At 41.5% G+C, this 19,492-nt stretch overlaps 1 pseudogene; it reads left to right on the plus strand.

Moving 5' to 3' along the window:
* The first annotated feature begins 5,384 nt into the window (after window positions 1-5,384).
* LOC121677160 lies at window positions 5,385-13,484 on the plus strand (annotated as a pseudogene).
* Window positions 13,485-19,492: the final 6,008 nt, after the last annotated feature.

Consider the following 19,492-nt stretch of genomic DNA (forward strand, 5'->3'; position numbering starts at 1 on the left):
GAAGGAGGGACAGGTACGAACTGTCCAATCAGGGGCGCTAAGAGGCAGCTCCTTGTCTGCCAGCCATCTTTCTTCCAGGAGGTTCTCAGCAACCAACTGAGAGAGTCTGAGACCGTTTAGCTTCTGTTAGGGTCCGAGAGAAGCCCCCCAGGAAAGATCAACAGCCACATATGCAATAACAAGAGTGCTTTCTTAATTCCAACACTGGGGTGGCACATGGCAACCTCCCAAGAAGGTTGCAAGCTCCTTTTAAGTGGAGTTAGGGGAATTCCAGGGAGGAGGGATTAATCTGGGGCTGATTGGTGGAGGAAAGGTTGTCTGGGGGCTAATTGGTGGGAGGTGCTAGTGGTTAGGGACCTTCCAGCAGCAGGGTAGGGAAAGCTACCTTTAGTTATCAGGAGCGGGGGGGGGGGGAGGGTGGCGGGGGGGGGGGGTGGCGGGGGGGGGGCGATGCCTGCTGAGCCAACAGAGGGGCTCTGGGAACCTGAGCCAGCAGAAGAGGCCGTGGGGTACCTGCTGAGCTAGCAGAAGGTAGTTTTTAACTTGTGGTTTTCCTGAGGACTGTTTATCTCTGTCCCATTTTAGTGAACCTAAGGCCTGGTCTCTGTCAAGAGAACCTGTCTTGGCTTTGGTCTTCCCCGACCCTCTCAGCCTTTCTAGGCTGTGTGACATCTATCCCTTGAGATCCTTAGGACAGGAAACCCCCGGCGCAGAAAAAGTATGGTTGTATGAGTTACCCAATCAGGAGTCTCAGCTGGCGGAGCGGAAGCTGCTTACCGGGCAGCCTTCTTCCTGGCCCCTTCTTCCTCGCAGCTGTGGGTGTCCCAAGTGGCTGAGCCTCTGAGGTCCTGTGAGCGCCAGCACAGGAGCCTCCGTGGGGCCGTGGCAGCCCTGGGCGCAGACATGGTGAGCGTCGGGTGAGCGAGGCGGGCAGGCAGGGCTGTGCCAGCACCTTCGGTCCCTGGCGGCAGCATCAGGGCATCCTCCCTGCAGGAGCCTCTGCGAAGCCCCGGGACTCCCACGGCGCTGCAGAGGGGCTGAGACGCGGCTTCGCTCTGTTGTCTCCCAGTTCTGAAGAGTGGCCTTTCCGCTTGGGGACCTCCTCCAGTGAGACAAAAGCGGAATTCAGTGCTTCACCACAGAAAAATATTTCGAGGCTGGATGATGTGAAGCAGAATTGGAGGTTTAGGGGTTTAAGAGGCAGTTCTTGTGTGAGAGACTTCACGTCCCGGCTGCACAGAGGCCAGAGCAGGACATCTGGTGGCTTGTTTTGTCTAGTTCCACCTTATTCCTGTGAGATAGGGTCTCCCACTACACCCATGGCTAGGCTGACAACTAGCAAGCTGCGGTGATCCTCCAGTCACTATCCCCACTGCGCTGGATTTACAGTCGTCTATGATGGCGCCTAACTTGGCTTAGGCATTTGAGAACTCAGGCCCTCACCCTTACTCAGCGAGAACTCCTGACTACTGGGTCATCTCTCCAGCCCCAAAAGGCATGTTAATATAGCTCTTAAGACAGAACTATAGGGAAGACTGAGACTTACCCAGGTGTGTTGGGTTCTCAAGAGGCAGTAATAGCTGTTTTCACAGTGGGTACATATAGGTCTTTGGAGGCACTCATGTTTAGAACTGTAATATCCACTTGGTAGACTATTCCTTTATAGAGTGCGCTGTGACTAACTTTATCCCTTCATACTGAGCTCTGAGGCAAGACCCTTTCCGTTTTTCTCATCTCTGTGCTTCTGGTACTAGAGGGCTTATCTTTCACTCTTGGGTTAAGAACGTTTGTGCCCTTTTCCAGTAGCGAATACTCTTTTGAAACTAACTGAACTGTTAACTTGTGAACAGGTTCAAATTACAGTAAATTGCAAGTGTATCAGTTTGTTTCGAGACTGGATCTTACATATCCTAGGCTGTCCATAAACTCACTTTATAACCAAACTTTACTTTGAATTTCTGATCCACTTGTGTCCACCTTCCAAGTGCAGGGATTAAATGAGCACATGACCGCTACCACCTGCCACACTGGGAATCAAATCCCAGGCTCATGCTTACTATGCAAACATCCTACCATCTGAGCTACAACCACAGCCCCATATCAAGTTGTTTATTATTATTATTATTATTATTATTATTACTATTATTAGTTATTATTTTATGTTTTTTCAAGACAGGGTTTTGATGGAGGAGTGTCTATGTGTTACTTTCATTGATTAATAAAAAACTGCCTTGGCCCTTTAAGAGACAGAAAATTAGGTAGGTGGAGTAGACAACAGAATTGTGGGAGAAAGGAAGCAGAGTTGGGGAGACGCTTCAGGCAGTTGCCATATGCAGTCGCCATGCCTCTCCTCTCCGAGATGGAAGCAGGTTAAGATCTCTCTTGGTAAGCAACCACCACATGGTGCTACACAGATTACTAAATATGGATAAAAACAAGATGTGAGAATTAGATAATAAGAGGCTGAAACAAATGGGCCAGGCAGTGTTTAAAAGAATACAGTTTCCGTGTAATTATTTCAGGTAAAGCTAGCCGGGTGGTGGATGCAGCCTCGCTGCTCCATTAACAGGGTTTCTCTGTTTAACAGCTCTGGCAGTCGTGGAACTCAGTCTGTAGATGAAGCTGGCCTTGAACTCACAGAGATCCACCTGCATCTGACTCCCAAATGCTGGGATTAAAGACATGCACCACCACTGTTTGGCCAAATTTTATTATTGAATAGCCTTTCTGTGAACATAACATAATTATTTAGTTCACTGAACTTTGTCCTCATTGGTATAAAATGGGACCCACTTAGTATTTATTTGACTGCTATTTACCAAGTGACTCTGTCTTTCTTTACATATGGTTTAAATATTTAGTAATCGTCTCAGCTTTGATGATAGGATTCAGTTTATACACAGCCCCCACTTTCTCTATTGCTTGTGTCACCTCCATTAATTTTGATAACATTAAATTTGTCAGGACATTTAACTTCTGTTTTCTTCCTTTCAAATTCACAATTTTACATTAAAATGTTTATAATTTGTAAGGTTTACCCTTCCTTTTGATTCAGCCTTTCTACCTCCAGGAATAGGTATCCCAGGAACCTAAACCAATATGCTTTACTAGTCAGGTAGACAATCCAGCTTGCCCTTCCAAACAGACTATATCTGATTACAAATAGACCAGACTCAGAGCTTCCCCCAAGGAATAGGAAGCAGTAGCTTGTTCTCAGGGATACTGGAAATCCAGGATGCTACCTGTCAAAGAGCTGAGCACTCCTCAGTTGTGGTGGCACATGTTTGTTTAATCTCAGCTCTGGAGGCAGAAACAGGCAGATCTCTGTCACTTCCAGACCTGATCTGAGTAGGAAGTTCCATACCAGCCAGGACTACATAGTAAGATTCTCTTTCAAAGGCGAGAATGGGAGCTGAACAGTAGGCACCAGGTGCAGGGTGACTTACACACCTGTTCATTGTGTGTGCTTTCACTACCCAGGATAGGGGAATGTCGAAACACTGATCTGTCCTGATGATGATGCAGGTCCTTACCTCAGTAGTAAGCAGACTAAATAGCATTCCCATGACAACTTGGAAGATGAAATTAGTGTAGGAATCCACAGAAGGCAGGAACCCTGCTCTGGGTTGCTGTATTTGTCCATTCACTTGCTCTTTAATTTAACTTAAAATCCCACATTGGTCTCTGTTTCTTCTGAGTAATTTTTCTGTATCTGAAAAGTAAGCATTGGAGCAGGATTCTTTTTTTTCTTTTCTTTTCTAGGTGGATATACGCATGTGAAAGCCCAAGGTTGGTATCAGGAATCATCCTCGGTCACTCTTGCACGCTGTTCATTGTAGCAGGGCCTTAAACCCAGGGCTCACCACCATGTCTAGTGGTGCAAGCCAGCCTGCTCTAGAGACCTCATGTCTCCAACTTCCAAGGCTATGATTACAACCAGGCCACAGAGGTCTCCATAAGTTATAAATGGATTGGCCCATTAGCTCAGGCTTCGTATTAGCTCTTATAACATATATTAACCCATTATCCTTATCTATGTTAGCCACATGGCTCAGTACCTTTTTCAGTGAGGCAGGTCACATCTTGCTTCTTCCATGGTCTGGACAGGACTGGAAGGAATGGGCTTCCTTCTTCCCAGAATTCTCCTGTTCTCATTGTGCCACCTCTACTTCCTGTCTGGTTGTCCCACCTATACTTCCTGTCTGGCTACCGACCAATCAGTGTTTATTTAAAACATAATTGACAGATATAGAATTGTTCTTCCACACCACCTACCCAGCATTTACTGGGTCTCAGGGGACCTAAACTGGCAAGCACTTAACTGCTGAGCCATCAGCCCAGACAAACATTTGGATTCTTTAGTATGCTAGGGGTGCTTTCTGGAATGACTGGATTCTTGGAGATTGCAGCAGAAAAATGTCCATACATATGGTCGAGACATCAGATCCCACACACCTGGAAACAGTGATACCCTTGCATTTACTCTGGTCACTAGCACTAAAGCAGAGACACATTTTACATGTAGTGGCTTTGATACAACCTGGTCCAAAAGGCAGCACTGCAAATGACAGCCCAAGCATTCCTACAAGTCAAGGAAGAATTCCCAATGTCTTCAGTGTTAAATACAGAAGGGGAGCAGCAGATACAGAAGGGAGGTATCACATATTTACCTCCAGGAATGGGTTCTATCAGGATAAAGGGCCTCAGGCAAGGATTGGACCTTGATTGGAGAGAGCATTAGAAAGGAATAGTATATTATGTTGGGGGTGGGAAGAGTCTTCAGAAAAAAAAAAACCTGAATAAAGGAAACTATGGTTTTTCTATCCTGTTGGGGTAGCAATAAACCCTACGCCATGTTATTCCATTTGTGATAGCCTACTGGCAAGTAATATGGAAGGGCCAGGTAATACGTAGGGCCATAAATTAAAGGCTGTGAAAACCACAGCACAGAGCAGCTTCTTAACACTGTCACAGAGGGAGCACTGCTTGGGGGTTGCCACACCGGCTCCAGTGTCGTCTATGTGACATGACTTATGTCATTAGACCGGATGGGAGCGACATGTCCCTCGGGGCTAGGCTTCCTGGCAGAGTGCTCAACCCCTGGCCTCATATCAGGCTGTGGGTCTGTGTAGTCTCTTTTATGACTATGGTTTTTTTTTGATGTATTAATAGAGCAATATCTCTTGGAAGATGGCTGATAGATGGGGAGGGACTTGATGTCCCAGAGGAACATGACGACAATAGGAAGATAGAAATGGAGCCAACAGTATCGAGTCAGGAAATTAATGACCTACTTACGAATTTAAGTAATAGGCAATCATGGAACCTTTCCACAAAAGATCCACCCATAATTCAGGGCCTTGTGAAGGTGGTCTGGAGGCAAAATGAAAGTTGGGGACATTCTCAATGGATTGCAACAGGAGGAACTGTTTGTGAAAAACCTAGATAGACTTGATTGTAGTAGAAGTGGGCTGCGTCCTGCCGGCTGGGTAGCTTAACCCCCGAAATAACCACACAGAAATTGTATTAATTAAATTACTGCTTGGCCCATAAGCTGTAGCCTCTTATTGGCTAACTCTCACATCTTGATTCAACCCATTTCTAATAATCTGTGTATCACCATGAGGTTGTGGATTACCGGGAAAGATTCAGCATGTCTGACTGGGCAGCTTCATGGCAGCTCTCTCTCGTGCCTTCTTTCTCCCAGAATTAAGTTCTGTCTCCCCACCTACATGAGTTCTGCCCTATCAAAGGGCCAAGGCAGTTTCTTTATTTAACCAATGAAAGCAACAGAAATACAGAAGGACCTCCTATACCATTTTCCCTTTTTCTGTTTAAACAAAAAGGAAAGCTTTAAGTTTAACATAATAAAATTACATATAACAAAACAGTTATAAAGCAAAAATCACAGTTACAATATTTATATCTATTTTATCTTTTATCATAACAAAGAAAAACTATAACTATAACTAACCATTCTTCAACTCCATCAAAGACTCCAGAAGGATATATTACCTAAGTAAACAAGAAGTAAGCAACTTCCAAAACTCCAGAAATGACAGAGACATCTCTCTTCCTGGACAGTCACCCAAAGTTCTTCTGTACCATTGGGGCATCCATCTTCAGCCCACAGGCCCATAGTATCCAGCAGACTTTTCCATGAGGCAGGAAATTTTAAAGACAGTTCAGTCACTTTTTTCTGTGTCCTGCAGAATGTCTCGCTGACTCTCTCATAAATCAGGAACCCTTAAGGATCATCTCACCTTTAGGAAAGTTCAGAAGTCCTCTCTCTGTGGGTTCTTCATATCCAGTTTATGCAACAGTCCAGGCAAGTGCAGTTTCTTGCCCAAATGGCTATCAAACTCCATAAGGAGCTTCTTTGATGCCCATCTTCCTCTTAAAGTAGATTGGTGCTGCCAGGAGCAGATGTGTCTCATTGTCATGAAAAGCCCTAAGTTATTAAAACATTTTAAATGCCATATTCTGTAGTCTTTGAAAGATATGAAGAATGCCTATCTAACTGAAATATGTCTATGCACATCTAGAAAATCTAACTAACATGACAAAAAACTTGACTATTATAGATTATCCATTAACAACCTATATTTCCTAATTATACATTACATTTTTAAAATGAACTACACAATCACAATACCTTAATCAAGATCAGAAATAGAAGCCGGACAATGGTGGCATACGCCTTTAATCCCAGCACTCGGGAGGCAGAGGCAGGCAGATCTCTGTGAGTTTGAGGCCAGCCTGGTCTACAAGAGCCTGTTCTAGGATAGGCTCCAAAGCTACAGAGAAACTTTGTCTCGAAAAAAGAAAAAAAAATCAGAAATACATATATACATAACAAAATTGACCTTAAATTTATATCAATAAAGCAAAATCCATATCAATTTAAATTATTCATATCTATATCATATCCCCCTTTAAATGTAAAAGAATATTTATAACAATATTTGGGAATATGGGCACAGTTTTTACTCTCCAAACTGCTTCATGCTGTATGGGGGTGCTGTTATTCAGATCTTTTATGGTATAACGTATGTGCTAGGATCATCTCAGTCGGCAGTTTAGTGAAATAATTTTCTGAAGGTGTTCATGGTGACCTTTCAGGAGGGCACGGTCTGTCATACCATATTGGTCTAGGAGCAATCTACAGCGTCTTACCCTCTGTGAAAACAAAAGAACCTCTGTTCCAAAGCACTATATCCTTAGACACAAATTTGGAAGTCATGATACCTTTAGAACAGACATGCTGGTTTAGCTTAGCAGCCCATACAATGAAATGTCTCTCTGTATTTATCTCCTTCACAGTCAAAAAATTCAAAGAAAACACAATAATACACATGATCCAGACTCTCTTTGAATTTTCCATTATACGTGGCTTTTTTTTCTTTAAGGATTTATTTTGTCTCCTTAAAGATTTTACCCTTTTTTTAAAGCATTAACTTTATTTTATTACTATATACCCTCTTTATCTTCTCTCCTAAGTCTACGTATGTTTATCTAACACTATGACCCATTTAGAGGTCTTTTATGTCTGAATTTGTCCTTATTGCATTGTCTATAATTCTTTACTATCCAGGAGCACTTCTTAAAACCCTAAGCACTTCTTAAAAACTTAAGTGGCACCATGTAGAGGTAATATGGTACTGCCTGTTTCCTGCCCAGTCTAAACCTTAAATGCGCTGTTATTATGTCAATGAAGATAGTTCCTGCTGGAGATCAGCACAGTTCAGCATGGCAGAGCCGCTCCTGCCTCAGAGCCATTTGGTGTCCCTGAGCGACACACTGTTCCAGGCACACAGCCATCAAGCAAACCATAGCAGTTCCCTCACAAACCCCATCCAAATTCTCCATCTCCCGCAAAAGACGGAGCTTGCACTAGGAGCATAGCCCAGAAAGCCAGCGTTTTAAAAGTGGGCATCTCCCTCCCTTGCTCTCCCCCCCCCTCCGCTACAGCTGAATCAGGAAAATCTCTCTCAGACATGCCACCAGCAAACAGCAAAAAAGCCATGTTAAACTCTGTTTTTTTTTTTTTCTGTGTGTCTAGAATTCCTTTTCAAGCCCTCTCAGGTTTTACATGGAGTTAGTCAACCACATTGAGGTGCCACTCTGCCCAGCTAGCTTAACCCACGAAATAACCACATGGAAATTGTATTAATTAAATTACTGCTTGGCCCATAAGCTCTAGCCTCTCTTATTGGCTAACTCTCACATCTTGATTCAACCCATTTCTATTAATCTGTATATCATCACAAGGTCATTGCTTACCGGGAAAGATTTATCATGTCTGACCTGAGAGCTTCATGGCGGCTCTCTCTTCCTGCCTTCTTTCTCCCAGAATTCAGTTCTATCTCTCCACCTACATAAGTTCTGCCCTATCAAAAGGCCAAGGCAGTTTCTTTATTAACCAATAAAAGCAACTCAAATACGGAAGAACCTCCTACACTACATGATAGTGAAACCATAAAAGTCCAGGTACTTATTGGGAATGAACATTCAGCTATAAATAGCCCATTGGGAATTTCTGCTACTATGATGTAGAATAGAAAGCATTATTTAACTCAAGGAAGGTAGTGGGCTCCTTCATTAGGAAAGAACAGTATGGGAATGTATAAAACTTCACCATTGCCATATTCAGGAGTATATGATGAACAAGGAAACAGATGGGTTAATGTAGAAGGGCAAAGAATATTATATTGGTCATTAAATTTCATGGAAAAATTGGCCTGAGCCAGACCTTCCTGGTGTCTGATATCTAAGGCCAGGCAATAAGCAGTTATGCAACAAGTGTTAAAATGGTATTTTCTTTATTGGCCACGAGACAGAGTTAGGCAAAGGTTAGAAGGCATGAAGGTTAATCCACTATGGTTCAGGGGTCCTTGACATAATCAAAATGAAACTATTACAGTACAAATACTGGCTAGAGTTGAAATCACTAGTCTGAGGTTTTGATTTTGTCTGGGCTTTGAGCATATTCTCAGGGGCAAAAGGTTCCTGGGGTAGAGGATGTATCATGTCTAGCACTAGTTCCTGATAATGTATCTTTTTTTAGAAAATGCTGATGTTGCTTTGATCCCCCATGATCTGTTCCATGTTTGTATACTAACTGCAAAAATAAAATCTCAGCAGTTTCAAACCACTCTCTTGTGTGTTGTGTCTGTTTGTCACTCATCAAACTCATGCCTTCCTGAGTACCAAAGCCTTGGTTTTCCTACGGTCATGGTATCCCGAGTAATCCAGTCTGTGGCAGAGGGTGTGACCTGATTTCTTTAGGCCGTGGGATCTGGCCCCTTTAGAATAACCAGTGTCCTAATGGGACAGGATGAATATCAGAGGTGAGGAATAGCCATATATCTATGAGATACTTTTTCCTAGGACCATCCAAGTTCTCTTTGTGTCTCTTGCATTTCTTTTTCTGGAGATGGCCCTCTTCCCACCTCATCACTGTTGTCACAGGGCTCATTACCATAGAAGAACTTCCTCTGCAGGAACCTGAGAGGCTTCCAAGTCACAAATTTCACTTCCTGATGAACAGCATTGACCACAGCTTCCTTGACCCATAGAGAACTCATGACTGCCAAATCTGAGCATAATCCACCATGGTCATTCTAGCCAAGAATGCATCATGGCCTGGGACCTGGGTCTCTTTCCTCTCTTCAGCATGGAAACCATGTCTGGAAGAGATCCCACTAGCTGATCAGAACTACAGTCAGTCCAGATTGCTAGCTCCCGAAGCCAAAGGCCAGCTCCATCCAGCTCTGTGAGCATCCTGCATCCAATGCTACTGTTCTCCTTGATTCACTCATCCCCATCTTTCCTTTCTCACTGCCTTGCTCTCTCTAATGTATCACTGTACAGCCCTGACTAGCTTGAAATCCCTATGTAGACCAGGCTATGATCTTGAACTCACAGAGTCTTCCCCCCTCTGCCTCCCAAGTTCTGGGATTAAAGATATACCAACACAACTTCTTTTTTATGATAAGAAATTCCCTATTGCATCCTAAAGCATTAAAGTTTTATTGTCTTCATTTAATTATATAGTGAGTCGATTCCTGGACATGAAATACAGACGAATATAACATAACATAGCATCCAATTAGATGCCAGTTTGTCCTTGCCTCACACAGGTGTTCTTCAGTTCTGCTACCATTCCACAGTACCTGTTCTATCATGAGTCTACCCTCTGTGTATGCACTACATAACACAGCATTCCATTGTATTAGAAAGTGAAATTATCTACTGCATTTTTGAATAAATTATTGCCAATGATACACTATTGTGCTATAGAACACTTAATCTTTCTTTAATCTTATGTATTTGTATCATTTAATTTTTAAAAATATTTATTATGTATACAATATTCTGTCTGTGTATGCCTGAAGGCTAGAAGAGGGCACCAGACCTCATTACAGATGGTTGTGAGCCACCACGTGGTTGCTGGGAATTGAACTCAGGAACTTTGGAAGAATGGGCAATGCTCTTAACCTCTGAGCCATCTCCCCAGCCCTGTATCATTTAATTTATGTGAACAATTGTATGCTATGTTCATGCTTCCAAATGTAGTTACTTAGTATAATCACAGAAAGTGTAGATTTCTCAAGTGACAAGTTGTGGCAACGGGTCTGAAAATATGTCTGTAGAAGAAGCTCATTCAGCATGGTACCCAGGAAGAGTAGGAGGCTCATCAAGGAGGCTTTCTCAACTGAACATCTAAAAAGGTCCCAACTTTCAGAGTAGAAGCTGGTAAACAAGTACAAGAAGTGTTTTTGACAAATCAGGCTCCTTTGGCAGCTATATTGATGAAGTCTGTCATCTAAACACAAGTAAAGGAGATGGAACTGTATAAACACATACATTTAATGAATATTGATCCTCTGAAGTGCTCTCAGTAACTGCTGTGTACACCTGCTATGCAATGAAACCTCAGGGATGACCCAACAACATATAATGACTAACCAGATGTCACTGTTTTGTTATTTCTTCAAGGGAGTGTTTAAATGAAGCACTAGAAAAGCTGTGTGATAGTGGCCAGTAGTCTCCAGTATCGTGAGAATTTCCTGTGGATTGAGTATAGGTCCCAATGCTGTCAGCCTCCCCCTTTCTCCTGAAAGCACATGCTGGCTGTTTTAGGAGTCCATGACCTTTGAGGATGTGGCTGTGACCTTCACCCTGGAGGAGTGGGCTTTGCTGAGTCCTTCACAGAAAAATCTCCACAGGGCTGTGATGGGAGAAACCATCCAGAACCTGCATGCTGTAGGTAAGAGGGGTATAATTTCTTCACATAGTGTCTACTGCCCACCAATGCTGTTCTGTGACTTAGAATATGAAAATGGAACACTTAGATGAATCAACTTGGTATGGCCCCAGTGTAGCAAGAACCTGAATCATAATTTTCCATAATAACTCATAACAGGTTTTCTGGGTCTACTTTTAGGACAGATATTGGAAGAACAGAACACTGAAAATGAGTAGAAGGATGCTGGGGGAAGTCTAAGGTTATTTGCATTCACAAGAAAAACTAGTGCTTCTCAGAAAGCCTGAAATTGTAGAAAAAATTAAACACAACAAAGTAAGCCCAGCATCAAACTGATTTATTTTCAAACCATCTTTAAATATACCTACAGTCTGAGTGTTTATAATTCAAAAATTTAAATGTGAATTGTTGCGTATAAACATGATACCACAAATGATACTTTCTGATGTTTTAATTTATATAAACTTTGTTTCACAAAGTTATTAAAGAAATCATGTGACATTATCTTCAGGTTTTGGATGCAAGGTGTATTTGAAAATAAATGTTTGCATTTAGGTCTCATCTCATATATGTTCTAATATTTTAGAATCTTACACATCTGTCCTTTCTGTTTTAGATGAGGCATGCTTAAGCTATGTTTAAGTGTAACACAGATTTTCAAAATAGTTAACTTTGGGGAAATCACAGAGAAATTCCACATGATCACCACTGCTTTGATTATTGGCAATTAAGCCATTTTACTGAGCTTTTAATGCATTATTTTACACAGTTTATACAGCTTACACTTTTCCTGATAATGCAAGAGAGTAAGTCTTTTACCTTTAAATAAATGTAAAATTATCTTGTACTATGCCATGCTTTTGTTGCAGATGTCATGTGGTAGAGAGGCTCTGTGAATGTGAAGAAGACAGTCAATGGGAAGAAATCTCCAATGAGATTCCGGAACTTGCGGTGAACCAGAAAACTGGAGTAATGCCATGTGAACGTCATGGGTATGAAGACTTTGTTGGTCATTCATCCCTAAATGTGTCCCTCAGAGATCAGACTAGATGTATAACTCATGACTATAAGGAGCATATTGTAACACCCGATTCTGTGTTACCCCCTCGGTACAGTTCGCACCCCACTGTACCATAAGCGAGTCGGGCAAGGGCCTGGAGATTGAAAGAACACACAAAGAGACCTGGGTCATTCGAAAGGAGATCAGCCGAATGCCATTTATTTAACCTTGGGGAAATCCTTATACACCTCCCTGTTTCACAAGGATTTCCACCCAGGCAGGTGGGAAATTACCATACCAAAGATGGAGTCAACAATGCCCTACAACTAATCACCAGGCAGGGCAGAGGGAGCACAGGAACAAACAGAATGCTTCAGTTAGCTGACCAGAAACTGTACTCAAGATGCATCCCAGGAACAGGGGTACCGGGCCCTACAGCATGGAAAGAAGCAATATAACTGTAAGGAATGTGAGGAGGCTTTCTGTTCTCCCCAAAACTTTCAAAAGCATGAACAAATTTATATGGGAGAGAAATCCTATGTCTGTAAACAGTCTGATAAAGCCCTTAAGTATCTCAGTTTTCTTCAAAATCATAAAAGGATTCACACTAGAGAGAGAAACCATGAATGTAACCAGTGTGGGAAATCTTTTAAGAGACACAATGATGATAAAGTGCATTAGAGAAGTCACACTGGAGAGAAACCCTATGTATGTAAGCATTGTGGGAAAGCCTTCACTCAATCCAGATACCTTCAAATACATAAAAGAAGTCACATGGGAGAGAAACCCTACATATGTAAGCAATGTGGGAAGGCCTTTTCTGAGTCCATTCACCTTCAAATACATAAAAGAAGTCACACTGGAGAGAAACCTTACTCATGTAAGCAGTGTGGGAAAGCCTTCACTTGTTCCAGCCACCTTCGAATACAGAAAAGAAGTCACACAGGAGAAAAACCCTATGTATGTAAGCACTGTGGGAAAGCCTTTAGTCAATCCAGTTACCTTCACATACATCAAAGAAGTCACACTGGAGAGAAACCTTACTCGTGTAAGCAGTGTGGGAAAGCCTTCACTTCTTCGAGTTCCCTTTGAAGGCATGATGTAGTTCACACAGGAGAAAACCCCTATGTTTGTAATCATTGTGGGAAAACTTTTGGTCATTACAGTAGCATTCACAAAGATGAAAAGACTCATAGTGAAAATAGACCCTGTTAGTATAATAATTGTGGGGAAACGTTAGTTGTTCTGTGTTGCAAGAAGGGGCTGCTTGTTTGTCCTAGCTGCCCAGCTGGCTTAGCCCTGAAATAACCACACAGAAACTGTATTAATTAAATCACTGCTTGGCGCATTAGCTTTAGTTTCTTGTTGGCTAATTCTTAAATCTTAATTTAACCCATTTCTATTAATCTGTGTATCACCACATGGCAGTGGCTTACCAGGTAAAATTCTAAGCATCTGTCTCTGGCAGATCCATGGTGTATCTCTAACTCTGCTTTCTTCCTCCCAGAATTCAGTTCCGTCTTCCCTGCCTACCTAAGTTCTGCCCTATCAACAAGCCCAAAGCAGTTTCTTTGAATGAAAACAACACAAAGACAGAAGGACCTTCTCCACCAGTCCTGATTCCTTTCAAATACATGACATAATTGACACTGGCAAAAACCCTAAGATTTGTATGCTATATAGGATACCTTCATTTATCCAGTTCCCGCTGATATAACCGAAGGATTCACACTGTGAGAAACACGTGGATGTAACACAATATAGGATACCTTCATTTATCCAGTTCCCACTGATACACCAAAAGGATTCATACTGTGAGAAACACGTGGATGTAACACAATATAGAATACCTTCATTTATCCAGTTCCCGCTGATACAATGGAAGGACTCACACTGTGAGAAACATGTGGATGTAATACAGAAGAATGTTCACTCATTCTGGATCCTTTAACAAACTTGGGAAAACTCACAACTGGGGAGAAATTCTAAATATAAAATGTAGAAATACTCCATTACCACTTGACTTTTTAGTATTCATGAAAATGCACAATCTATAGTATAAGGGGATGCTTTGCATAAGCTTACAAATGCAAAATAGCAGTATGGAGAGGAACCCCTGAATAGAAAGATACACCAAAAAATAAAATCTTCAGATGACCCACATCTAACAATATACACAGAATCAAAGAATTAAATATGAAAAAACACATAGCAATTTTCTGTTTTCCTGGTTTAGATAGCACATACCTGTAACAGGAGGAGCAGACTGCATCCCACCGCCCTGCTAGTTTACACCTGAAATAATCACACAAAAGTTGTATTAATTAAATTACTGCCTTGCCCATTATATCTAGCCTCTTCTTGGCCAACTCTCACATCCTGATCTAACCCATGTCTACCAATCTGTGTTCACCATGAGGTCATGGCTTACCAGGAAAGATCCTAGCCAGTGTCAGTCTCAAACAGGAGCTTCATGGCGTCTGCAACACTGCCTTCTTCCCAGCATCCTGTTCTGTCTACTCCGCCTACCTAATTTTCTGACCTATCAAAAGGCCAACGCAGTTTCTTTATTCAACCAATGAAAGAAACACAAGTACAGAAGAACCTCCTACAACACACACCTATAATTCCAGGACAAGGGAAACTCAAAACTAAAGATTAAGAGTTTCGAATTATGGGCTATATTGCTTATCTGAATTAAAGAAAATTTATTTGTTTTTCTTTATTCTCGATAATCTCATTCATTCATGCAGTGAATTATGATCATATTATTCTCCCTTTTCTCCCTCCAACCCACTAAATGTAATTAACACTGACAATTAGTGCATGGGTATAGCTACTTTTTCAAAAAAGAATAATTCTGCCTTCTCCAGAAGTTGTCAGTTGCCAATAACTCCTCAGTAAGGGGTGAAGGTTGGAGATCATCTACTCCATCAATGCTAGAATTTTGACTGGTTTGACCCTGTGTAGATAACCACAAATACAGTGAGTTCATGAGCGGAACGACAATGTAATGAACAGAAGACAGCATCTCACACTACTCTGATCCTCTGATTTGCTTTCTTTCTACCTCCTAGAAAAATGTTTTGAATAAAGTTTTATTGTTATCTTAGAGTTCTATTGCTATGAAGAGACAACATGACCAAGGTAACTCATAAAAGAAAATGTTTAATTAAAGACTGATATGGAAATTATAAGAAAAAAGGATAGATTATTGGACCTATTTTAATCCAGAAAACAACTATTAATCTCAAAATATTTTACATTGGTATGGGTTTTGGTTTGAATAAATAATACAAATTTAAAATTAATTTTGTTATACTGTATGTATGTTTCTACTCTTGTTTAGGGTATTAGGTTTATGCAGCTCATTTAAAAGAGTAGTATATAATTAAGAAACACAACATAGATTAATAGTCATCTATAATAGTCAAACTTATAGTCATATTAAATATGTTTTCAAGGTCATAAAAAGATATATTTACATAAATAGATGGTCTTTAAATGCTTCAAAGACCCACAGAATATGGCATTTAATATGTTTAATAACCTAAGGTTTTTCATGATAGTGAAACATTGCTGCTCCTGGAAACACTGTCTCCTTCAGAGGAAGACGATGACATTGAAGACCCATCACTGTGGTAAAAGCTAGCTAGCAACTGGGCAAAGAACTGCCCTTACCTCAATTGCTGACAATAAACCATCCAAACTTTATCAGCAGGACATAAGAAAGGTGACTGTCAAACTTTGCCAAGACAAGGTGGGACAGTCCTTCAAAAATTCCTGCTTTACAAGAAAATCTGCCAGGTATGCTAGGGCTGTAGGACAGAGTTGGATGCCCCAACATTGCAGAGGAACTTTGGGTGACTGTCAGGGCACCCTGATGTCCCTGTCATTAGGTAATATTTCATCCTTCTGGGATCTTTGATAGAGTTAAAGACTAAATAGTTAAACTTATAGTTTTCCTTAGTTATAAAAGAAAGCAAATTAGGTATAAAACTTTAGACTCACAAAGATAGGATAGATAATGAAATATTTTCTCTGATTTTGCCAAGTGCAAATGAACTGAATTTTGTAACTAATATTTACTTAATAACTTGTTTTGTTGTATATAATTTTACTATGTTAAAGTTAAATTTTCCTTTTTAATTAAACAAAAGGGGGAAATGCTGTGGAATATTTTTTGTACACTATAAATATGTATTGCTCTCATTGTTAATAAAAAGCTGAGGGCTGGAGAGATGGCTCAGAGGTTAAGAGCACTCACTGCTCTTCCAGAGGTCCTGAGTTCAATTCCTAGCAACCACACGGTGGCTCACAGCCATCTGTAATGAGATCTGGTGCCCTCTTCTGGCATACAAACATACATGGAAGGAATGTTGTATACGTAATAAATAAATAAACAACAACAAAAAAAGAAAACCACAAAGAAAAGCTGATTGGGGGCTAGAGAGATGGCTCAGCAATTAAGAGCACTGGCTGTTCTTCCAGAGGACCTGGGTTCAATCCCCAGCATACACATGACAGCTCACAACTGTCTGTAACTCCAGTGCTAGGGGATCTGATACCCTCACACCAATACACATAAAAAAAATTTAAAGAAAAGCTGATTTGGCCAATAGTTAGGCAGGAAGAGAATTGATGATATAGCCTGAGACAGAATGTTGCAGATAGGAAGGGTGGAGTCTGAGGAGTCTTGAGCAGATGCAGAGGGAATGGGAAATAAATGCCATGATACTAAAGGTACTGCCATGTGGCAGAACATAAATAAGGGATATGGGTTTATTCAAAATGTAAGAGCTAGCTAGTAACAAGTCTGAGCTGTCCACTGAACATTTACAATTAATTATGAGCTTCATTGTGTTTATTTGAGAGCTGCTGGCAGGACAGAAACTTCTGCTTACAGATTAGTTGCAGTTTTAGGGGTTTAGTCTCTTATCATCATGGTGAGGAGTGTGATGGGGAACATGGTAACATGCAGGCAGACATGGTACTGGAGAAGTAGCTTCTATATCATGTCCACATCCAGCTCCAACATAAATTATCTCTTGGACCAGTGTAGAGACGTGGGAATAATTGAGGCACAGTTCACACAGCAATATCAGGAGGGAGTCTCAGGGTTCATTCACATCCTGAAGATCACCCACATTTATTATCCAGACAGCTTTTATATCAAAAGGTAACGTGAGGGGGGAAGTTCATTAGCATTCTGTTTCTGGGGTAGCAGGACTAAGATCAAGTCTGCAGCTATGGCTGCTCTGTCACATAGCCTAAATTAACACCTCTTCCCAGGTGATCTCCATAGTTATAAAGAGGGAGCAAACCAACATTAACATATTCTGACCCTTTGTTAGGGATGGTGACAGTTTGTCTGGAAAGGCTAGGTGACCACACTGTGAGGCCAGGTTCAAACTATGGCCTGAGAGTCTGGCCACCATACAATGTAGACATATGGGCCTATAATATGGCCCTACAATATCAGGTTCCATAGGCAGCAGGAAGAGAGCTGAGCCTGGCTTCAGCTTTTGAAACCTCAAAGTCCAAGAAGGCCACACCTCCTAAATCTTTCCACTCCCTGATGACTAAGCACTCAAATATATGGGGCTTCCTCTAAACTACCATAAATGTCCCATAAAATTTCCTCTAGAAACCTACAAATGAAACTAATATAAAGCTCTGAAACAATAATTTGTATAATTTTTATGCAGTGCTTCATAAAATAACCTAACATGAAGAAAATATCCTAAAAGTTACAGATAGATTGTATCAGTGTCTTGTGCTTAAACAGACTTCTGATCTGTGTCTCATTCTGACTCTTTAAACATTTGATGACAGAATTCAGTAAGTAGTGTTTATGCAAGATTGTTATAGGTAAATCAGGATTCCCTTTTATTGGTGTTTAGTCTTATTGATAAACAAATTTTAAGATAAACTCAGAAGAAATCTCAAGGACCATTTCCTTAGTGTTTGAGAGAAAAGCAGTAGAGCAGGCACACTGAAACCCCAGCAGTTGCTGTTGGGCATGAAGGTGAACAAGCAGCTAGAGAAAGGTGGTATAGTGGTATATTATTTGTGTTTTAATAAATAAAGGTTGCCTGAAGATCAGAGGGCAAAGTAGCCACACTAGTCAGCTATACAGGCCAAGGAGTGGTGGCACACACCTTTAATCCCAGGACTTGGGAGACAAAGGCAGACAGATATCTGTGAGTTCAAGGCTAACCTGGGCTACACAAGGTCAATCCAGAAACAGATCGAGATAGTGGTGATTCACATCTTTAATCCCAGTGTTTGAGAGTCACACACTTTTAATCCCCACAATGGGGAGGTAGAGACAGGAAAGATATGGCTGGGCAGAGAGAGGAATATAAAGGGAAGAGACAGGAACTCACTGGAGTGTGGAGTCTGAGGAGTTGTGGAGACAGGATCTCACCCATTTGGTCTGAAGATTGGGTAGAGGTAAAAGGTCTCTCTAGTGGCTGACTGCTTTGCCTTTCTGATCTTGAACCCCAATATCTGTCTCTGGGTTTTTATTATTTGTGTAACAGGGTAGGGTCTTTTGTTTTGTTTTTGTTTGTTTGTTTTTTGGAGATAAGGTTTCTTTGTGTAACAGCCCTGGCTACCTTGGAACTCACTTTTTAGACCAGGGTGACCTTGAAGTCACAGAGATCTGCCTGCCTCTGCTTCCTGAGTGCTGGGATTAGATAATTACCACTTGTTACAGGACTTCCTGGAGAAGGACTCAGATTCCAATGAGAGTGGAAGAGAGATGTCACTGTGGACCAAAGCCATTAATTAAGTTTGCCTTTTGTTCTTTGTTTAATAAGCACCAGATTGGCCTAGATCTCTCAAGTCTTTACATAAATTTTAATGAAAACCAGGAAACCTTTTTGACTTGAATGTTAACCCATCTTCCCCCATTAGCATCATATCCTCCTGTCTATGGCAATGGCTCATCAGGAGACTCTGGAAACTTAAACATACTATCTTCCCTTCTTGGGGAAACCAGACTGTATCCCTAGAACATGAGCAGGGGATACCAGAAGTGCGCGGGCTCAGATGCAGGCAGCACAGCACACACACCTTCTCTGCAGGCATGCTTCCTTGAGGTTTGTGCCACAGCCTTCGTGAGGGCTAAGCAGACTCGGCAGGAGGTGGCATGACAGGGTTTCTCTGTAGCCTTGGCTGTCCTGGAACTCACTCTGTAGTCTAGGCTGGACTCGAAC

This window comes from Arvicola amphibius, chromosome 4, assembly GCF_903992535.2.
Source record: "Arvicola amphibius chromosome 4, mArvAmp1.2, whole genome shotgun sequence".
In the NCBI taxonomy this organism is placed as follows: Eukaryota; Metazoa; Chordata; class Mammalia; order Rodentia; family Cricetidae; genus Arvicola; species Arvicola amphibius.